We start from the raw sequence: 6,092 nt of genomic DNA on the forward strand, positions 1-6,092 counted from the left end.
TTTTTTTAAAGGCTGATGGTATCAACTAAAAACTTGAAATCTATATCTGCCGCACACAGAACAATCTCCAAGTGTGTACTACATTAATGGAAGTACCTTGGGAAATTAGGTCAAAATAAACTGACAGAAACTATGAAACAAACATGATAATGATAATAAACAAGACATTTATTTTTCATATTCATTTGGAAGAAATGGGAAAAGTCAGTTTGCCCTACCTAATGATAGTCTTTCTGAAAGAGTCTCCATTCACTCCATAGAATTGGGTAGGTGGCTTGATGTCAGAAGATTTTGTAGTTAATTAAAAAAGAGAATTCCTGTTGAAGAATGTGGTCAAAGGGTGAGTCTTTGTGAGCAGCTTCGCTGGTGCACAGCCAGACTCCCTCTCTGAGTGAAGCTTTTCCCACATTGGACACATAGATATGGTGTCTCTCCTGTGTGGATTTTGCCGTGCAGGATGCAATTTCCTCTGGTATGGAAACTCTTTCTGCATTGTACACAGGCATATGGTTTCAGGCCTGTGTGGACCCTGATGTGGACAATTAAGCTTCCTTTCTGACTGAAGGCTTTTCCACACTGATCACATCTATAGGGCTTCTCGCCACTGTGAACTCTTCTATGAACAGCAAGGTTACTCTGATTCCTGAAACTTCTCTGACAAATTGCACACTCGTAGGGCTTCTGTCCAGTGTGGAGTCTTTCATGAACAGCCAGACTACCTCGTTGACTAAAACTTTTCCCACACTCCTTGCACTGATAAGGCTTCTCTCCTGTGTGTATTCGCTGATGTGTAACAAGATTGCCTTTGGCCCTGAAGCTTTTTCCACAATGGGTACACTCAAAGGGCTTTTGACCAGTGTGGATTCTCTCATGTAACGTTAGGCTACCCTTTTGCCTGAAGGATTTTCCACATTCCTGGCACTCATAGACCCTCTGTCTCACACCAGGTGAATCTTCCTGTAGTGCCTTAAAATCTGGGGATTTTTGTTCCAGCTTCTCTCTTCTGAAAGAATTCTGGAAGTCCCAGCTTGAGGATCCTGTGGCCTCAGTGTGATCATATTTGTGGTGGGCTTCTGTCATGACATCTGGTAAAATGAGAGGGAAGCCAGGTAAGATGCACTAATATGCTGAGTGAGAAGAATAGGGAAAAAAGAAACAGTGCTTTGTTGAGTGCTTATTATGTGCCAGACATTACACAGTGAATGTTGCATAGATAATTTAACACTGAAAACAATCCTATGAGATGCTACAGACAAGGAAATGAAAGCATAGAGAGGTTGTCAAAGGTTATGCATTTAGGTTAGCATAGAGCTGAGATTCAAACACAGGCCTACTCCAGTGCCTCTGTATGTTGTTTAATTTAGCCTCCCAAATAATCTTGTGAGGTAGATATAAATATCTCCAGACTCAGGAAAACTATACAGGATCACACAGAACCCCATATCCAAATTTTATCTAACTTCAAACAGGTGAGGATCCAGGTTGGGCAGGGTCTAAAGCTTTAAAATGTTGGAGTCACTTCATTAGGAAAAAGTATAAAAGTGGGAACAGGGCCTTGAAGAGACCATGCAAGAAAAGAATCCTGAAATTTAGATTTCATTAGCTTCATAAATCCACTTCTGCACTAGTCTGCTTTCCTGACAGTGGAGTAAACTCCATGACATCAGAAAATATGTAGTAGAATACTTGGTACTTAAAAAAAAAATATATATATATATATATATATAGGAGAGGGATAGAGCAGTGGTCGGCAAACTGCGGCTTGCGAGCCACATGCGGCTCGTGAGCCGTGGTTTGCCGCTCTGTTGACTAATGAGTTTTCTGACCACTAGGATAGAGTGATAGAAACATGGATGAGAGAGAAACATCATCATCATTCGGCTGCCTCCTGCACACCCCCCCACAGGGGATCGAGCCCACAGCCCAAGCATATGCCCTGGTGGGGAATGGAACTGGTAGCCTCTTGGTTCCTGGCTCTATACTCAACCTTTGAGCTACACCGGCAGGGCAGAATCCTTCGTACTTTACACTATTGTCTCTAATCCCTACAACCCTGCAGGGTAGAGCCTGTTGTCCTATTTCATAGACGAAGACCATACAGTTCAAGGAAGTTAAATAATTTGTCTGATACTGCAGCTTGAGCCAGAACAACTATAGTATCTGATTCAAGGAATTTTTCCCTTTAAAATTCATGCTACTTCAGTCTACTAAGCTACGGTGGAATTGAGATCAGTTTTGGTTTAGCAGTTATTCTCAAACACTTCCTATGCAGCTGTTGAGAGTATTTTCCAATATTGCCCTTTAAATATGGGTCCAATTTATCACTACCCTGGATTAACAGTTTTCTTGGAGTCATCCTAGGGAGATTTTCTCATTGTTCCTCTGCCTTACCCTTCCTTATTCAGTGGCTACACTGAAATTTAAAGCTGCTCATTCATTTTCTGAGAAACTATCTCAAGTTTACCTCCATATCAGGATTGTTTTCTGCTGTTTCCACTCTTATTTCTAACTCTAACTTGCAGGCTTTTCCTGTAACCCCCAGAAACGGTGAGCTCCACCAAAGGAATGTCTCCTCTGCTTCTCAGCCTGCCAACCAGTGCTGAGGACAGGGACACTCCATATGGTGAGTTGAGGGCATCCCAGAGATCAACTGACTCACTCACTGAAGAATGCTACATTCTGGGCATATCGTCCATGACAGTCCAGCAGGGTAGCTGTTGGAAATCCAAACATGTCCACTCCTGCCGTATGACCTTAATCACCACCTCTTCATATGCTGCTTCCATAGGCTGTTCTTGAGCATCTGAGGAGGAAAACAACAAAGAAACAAAAACAAAATAGAACGAAAACAGGAGAAGGCAGGAGAATTGATGAGTGAAAAGATTCAAGTCAACAGGAGCTCCAGTTTGGGGTACGAGTAAATGGAGGACTCTGGATGGACTGATGTAATGTTAGTCACCTCTAATGTAACAGCAACATGGCCTTAAAGGCACCATGACCACACACAAATGAGCCCAGGGGGAGGCAGGTGGAAAAGGAGAGAACATGTAAACACATATCTCTCTCCTCCTGCCAATTCTAAGATAATGGGCACTCCTGTTTGTTCCTTAGCCATGGTATGTGATTAGAATCTTCTAATTCCTTCCCCCATCTAACCATCTGCTATTTGGATAGCCTCCAGAATATAAAAAAACTCAATATTCAGACTTCATGATTGGTTTTACAATAGAAATGGCTGTGGTCCTCCTCTCCAGTTCCCCTAAGTTATAAGGACAGAATAAGATATTTCATATGTTACCTTTAAACAATTCTTAGGAGGCTCCAGATCCAGACCTTCCCCTCTCCTACTCTTCAAGATATGAGAATACCAGTTCTGAGGGAAGTGTAAGTACTTGTCAGTACTTGGAAAAGGAAGACCTACTTTGGATTCCAAAACCTAGCCCAAGGCATTCCAACTAGGGTGAGTAACTTGCCCAAATTCTCAGAGCCAGTAAGGAGTCAAGGTGGAAGAAATTCAAATCCAGGATTTTCAGGATCCAAAGCCTATGCCTTTAGACTAGACAGTTCTCTAGTTCCTCATCATTAAAGAGCTGGTGGGAATTTTTATAACATGGAACAGAATGGAACAGGGTTTGGCCAGTCTTTACTACTCATCTAGATCCTAGGAATTCTCTTGCCCCATATTATCTTTTTCTATTTTTTCCCTTTGGAATATCCTTTTCTTACTTCAGGATCCTGATTACCATATTCTTGCACTTTATACAGTGGTTTTGGTGTATAATCTTTGCATCCCTCCAATATGTCTCATCAAAATGCTGGCCGCCTGATTTAATGAAACGGAAGTGTGATGCTGCAGTTCTTTGCTTTGTTAACTGAAGCACGTGGTCTTCTTGTCAACTGCACATTCTGCTACCTGTTATGGTGACTGAAGAGGCATTTTAAACTCTTATTGGAGGACTCACCTCCAACTGGGAATACAAGCTGTAAAGGAATCCCCGATCAGAGTGTCAGGATAGTACAGGACATTAATTTGGAAGTTCAAGGTGTTACTGCTCAACGACTGCACATTCACCAAGAGTCAATGGAAAGTACCTGGCACCTGCTGCCTGAGGTTGGACTCTGTCCCTGCGGAATCCAGCAAATAGAGTTTGGTCAGAACAAGTGGGTAGAACCTACAGTTCTGCCTCTTCACATACTGTGAGCTCTTCAACAAGTAATAAACTCAGCTGCATCTCAGGAACTTCCTTGATTAATAAAAGGAAACGCTTATTTTTCTCCCGACATCACATGTCTGAGGAATTAATTTCCTGAAGAATTTGGAGAAAGTGGCTTTGTCATAGAAAATATTGCTTTTCCAAGCAGAATGGCTATTTATCCTTTGGAAAAGTTCAGAATTAGGCCATGAGAGACTTGGATTTCTGCCTTGGACCCCCACTCCCCCATGTGACCTTGGGCAAGTAACCAAACAATCCTGACTCTATTTCCTCACTTATTAAATAGGTTAATAACAGTTTTATATCAGGTAATTCCTGGGAGAATAAAAGAACCAATACCTATGGATTAAGGCCTAAAGTTGACAGTCCTCAAGGAGAGTATGAGAAGAGGGGGTGACTTTGCTGTCTCTCGAACCTCCTGGGGCATAGTTTCAGCATTAGAGATTCTGGGTGGGGGTGATTATTTTCTCCACACGACCGAATCCACTTTGTCCTTTCTCCCATTTACCCTCCCTAGAGAGACTGCAAGTTTCCTGTCCATCTTCTGAACCCTCACTCCAGGTCCAGGGTACACCTGTCTATTACCGCCCCCTCCCGCGACTCCAGGATGAGGGGCCTTCCACACGCCCTGCCCTGCACAGCGGTGGTCGGAGGGACCCCTGCTCCTAGGGGCAGGCTCTCCCTCCCTCCTCAGCACCCCCATGCATGCCCTGCGTTCCGGCCCTCAACCCCACCTCCGGCCCAGCTGGACGCTTCTCTGCAGCCGCAGACTTCTCCCTTTGCGGCTGACCTTTGCAGCGAGGCAGGCCTGCCCTGCTCAGGGTCGTGGGGGCAGCAGAGGGCCCGGGGGGCCGCCTGCCAGTGTGGCCCTGGCTCACCTGGGTGCCCTGACCTGCTAGCAGCCTCACTCACCACAGTCGTGCAACCCCACGGACAGACAAAGGCCAGCGCCGGTCCGCAGCAGCGCGCCTGCGAACAAACCAGACTACAACTCCCAGGAGGCTCTACGTAAACCAGCCCTCCAGGCCCTGGGCCTCCGCGGCTAACTTTTTTTCAGAGCACTGTGGGAAATGTAGTTCTGGGAGGAGCCAGGCCTCTGCCAGAGGTGGGGACTTGTCCTCAGACTAGGCAGCCTTGGGCAAACTACGCCCAGGGGCCGGATCCGGCTGTTCTATCCGGTTCTCTTGCTCTCCCCTCCGCTCCTTTACTTTGAATTTATATTAGTTCACACAAGCACTCCATCCATGCTTTTGTTCCGGCCCTCCGGTCCAGTTTAAGAACCCATTGTGGCCCTCGAGTCAAAAAGTTTGCCCACCCCTGGTACAGCCAGGGGGAATGGACACCCTGGTGAAGCTGTCTGCTGAGGAATATAAGGTTCTTGCAGGGCACGGTGGAAGGGAACAAAGTCTTGGGGAGAAGGTGATTGATAAAACCTTGGGTATTTAGGGGTTATGTGTTGAGTGCTGTGTTAGACAGGACAAGGATCTCAAAGTCTGGGCAGTTTTTACTAAATGTTATTCTTGCTAAATGTAAAAGGCTAAGTCTCCGGTTGGGAGATAGTGTTTTGGATACGAATCCCTTGTCTCCTTTACTTCTGCAAGTAAATAAAACTACCTTGCGGCAACCGTGGCTCTCTCTTGAACAGAGCACCCCAAGAGGAGAACTTGAGTTCGGTAACAAATTTGGTGGCTTCAGATGGGCCTCTTAAAAGGACTCCCTCTTCACCTGGTGTGGATGCTTGGCAAAGCAGCTGGCAGGTGCTTGGGTCTCCGCTGGACGGAGGACCTGTTCTGTGGGAGACTTCCGCTTGGTGCTGACCACCAAAATGGCTTCCTGGCCTGCCTCACAGGGAAGCCTAGTGGCCACCTGAACCTATTT

The 6,092-nt window shown here is 45.5% G+C and overlaps 1 long non-coding RNA gene across 2 annotated transcripts; it reads right to left on the reverse strand.

The window, feature by feature from the left end:
- Positions 1-146: 146 nt before the first annotated feature.
- Positions 147-5,201, reverse strand: LOC308234395. 2 transcript variants are annotated; one of them, XR_013959051.1, is made up of 3 exons: positions 5,127-5,201; positions 2,664-2,803; positions 147-1,085 (listed from the first exon to the last, which is right to left on the reverse strand). It is a non-coding gene; the product is annotated as an uncharacterized lncRNA (long non-coding RNA). The 2 variants fall into 2 exon arrangements; XR_013959052.1 differs by having other exon boundaries at positions 5,093-5,170.
- Positions 5,202-6,092: the final 891 nt, after the last annotated feature.

Source organism: Plecotus auritus (genome assembly GCF_963455305.1).
Source record: "Plecotus auritus genome assembly, chromosome: 9".
In the NCBI taxonomy this organism is placed as follows: Eukaryota; Metazoa; Chordata; class Mammalia; order Chiroptera; family Vespertilionidae; genus Plecotus; species Plecotus auritus.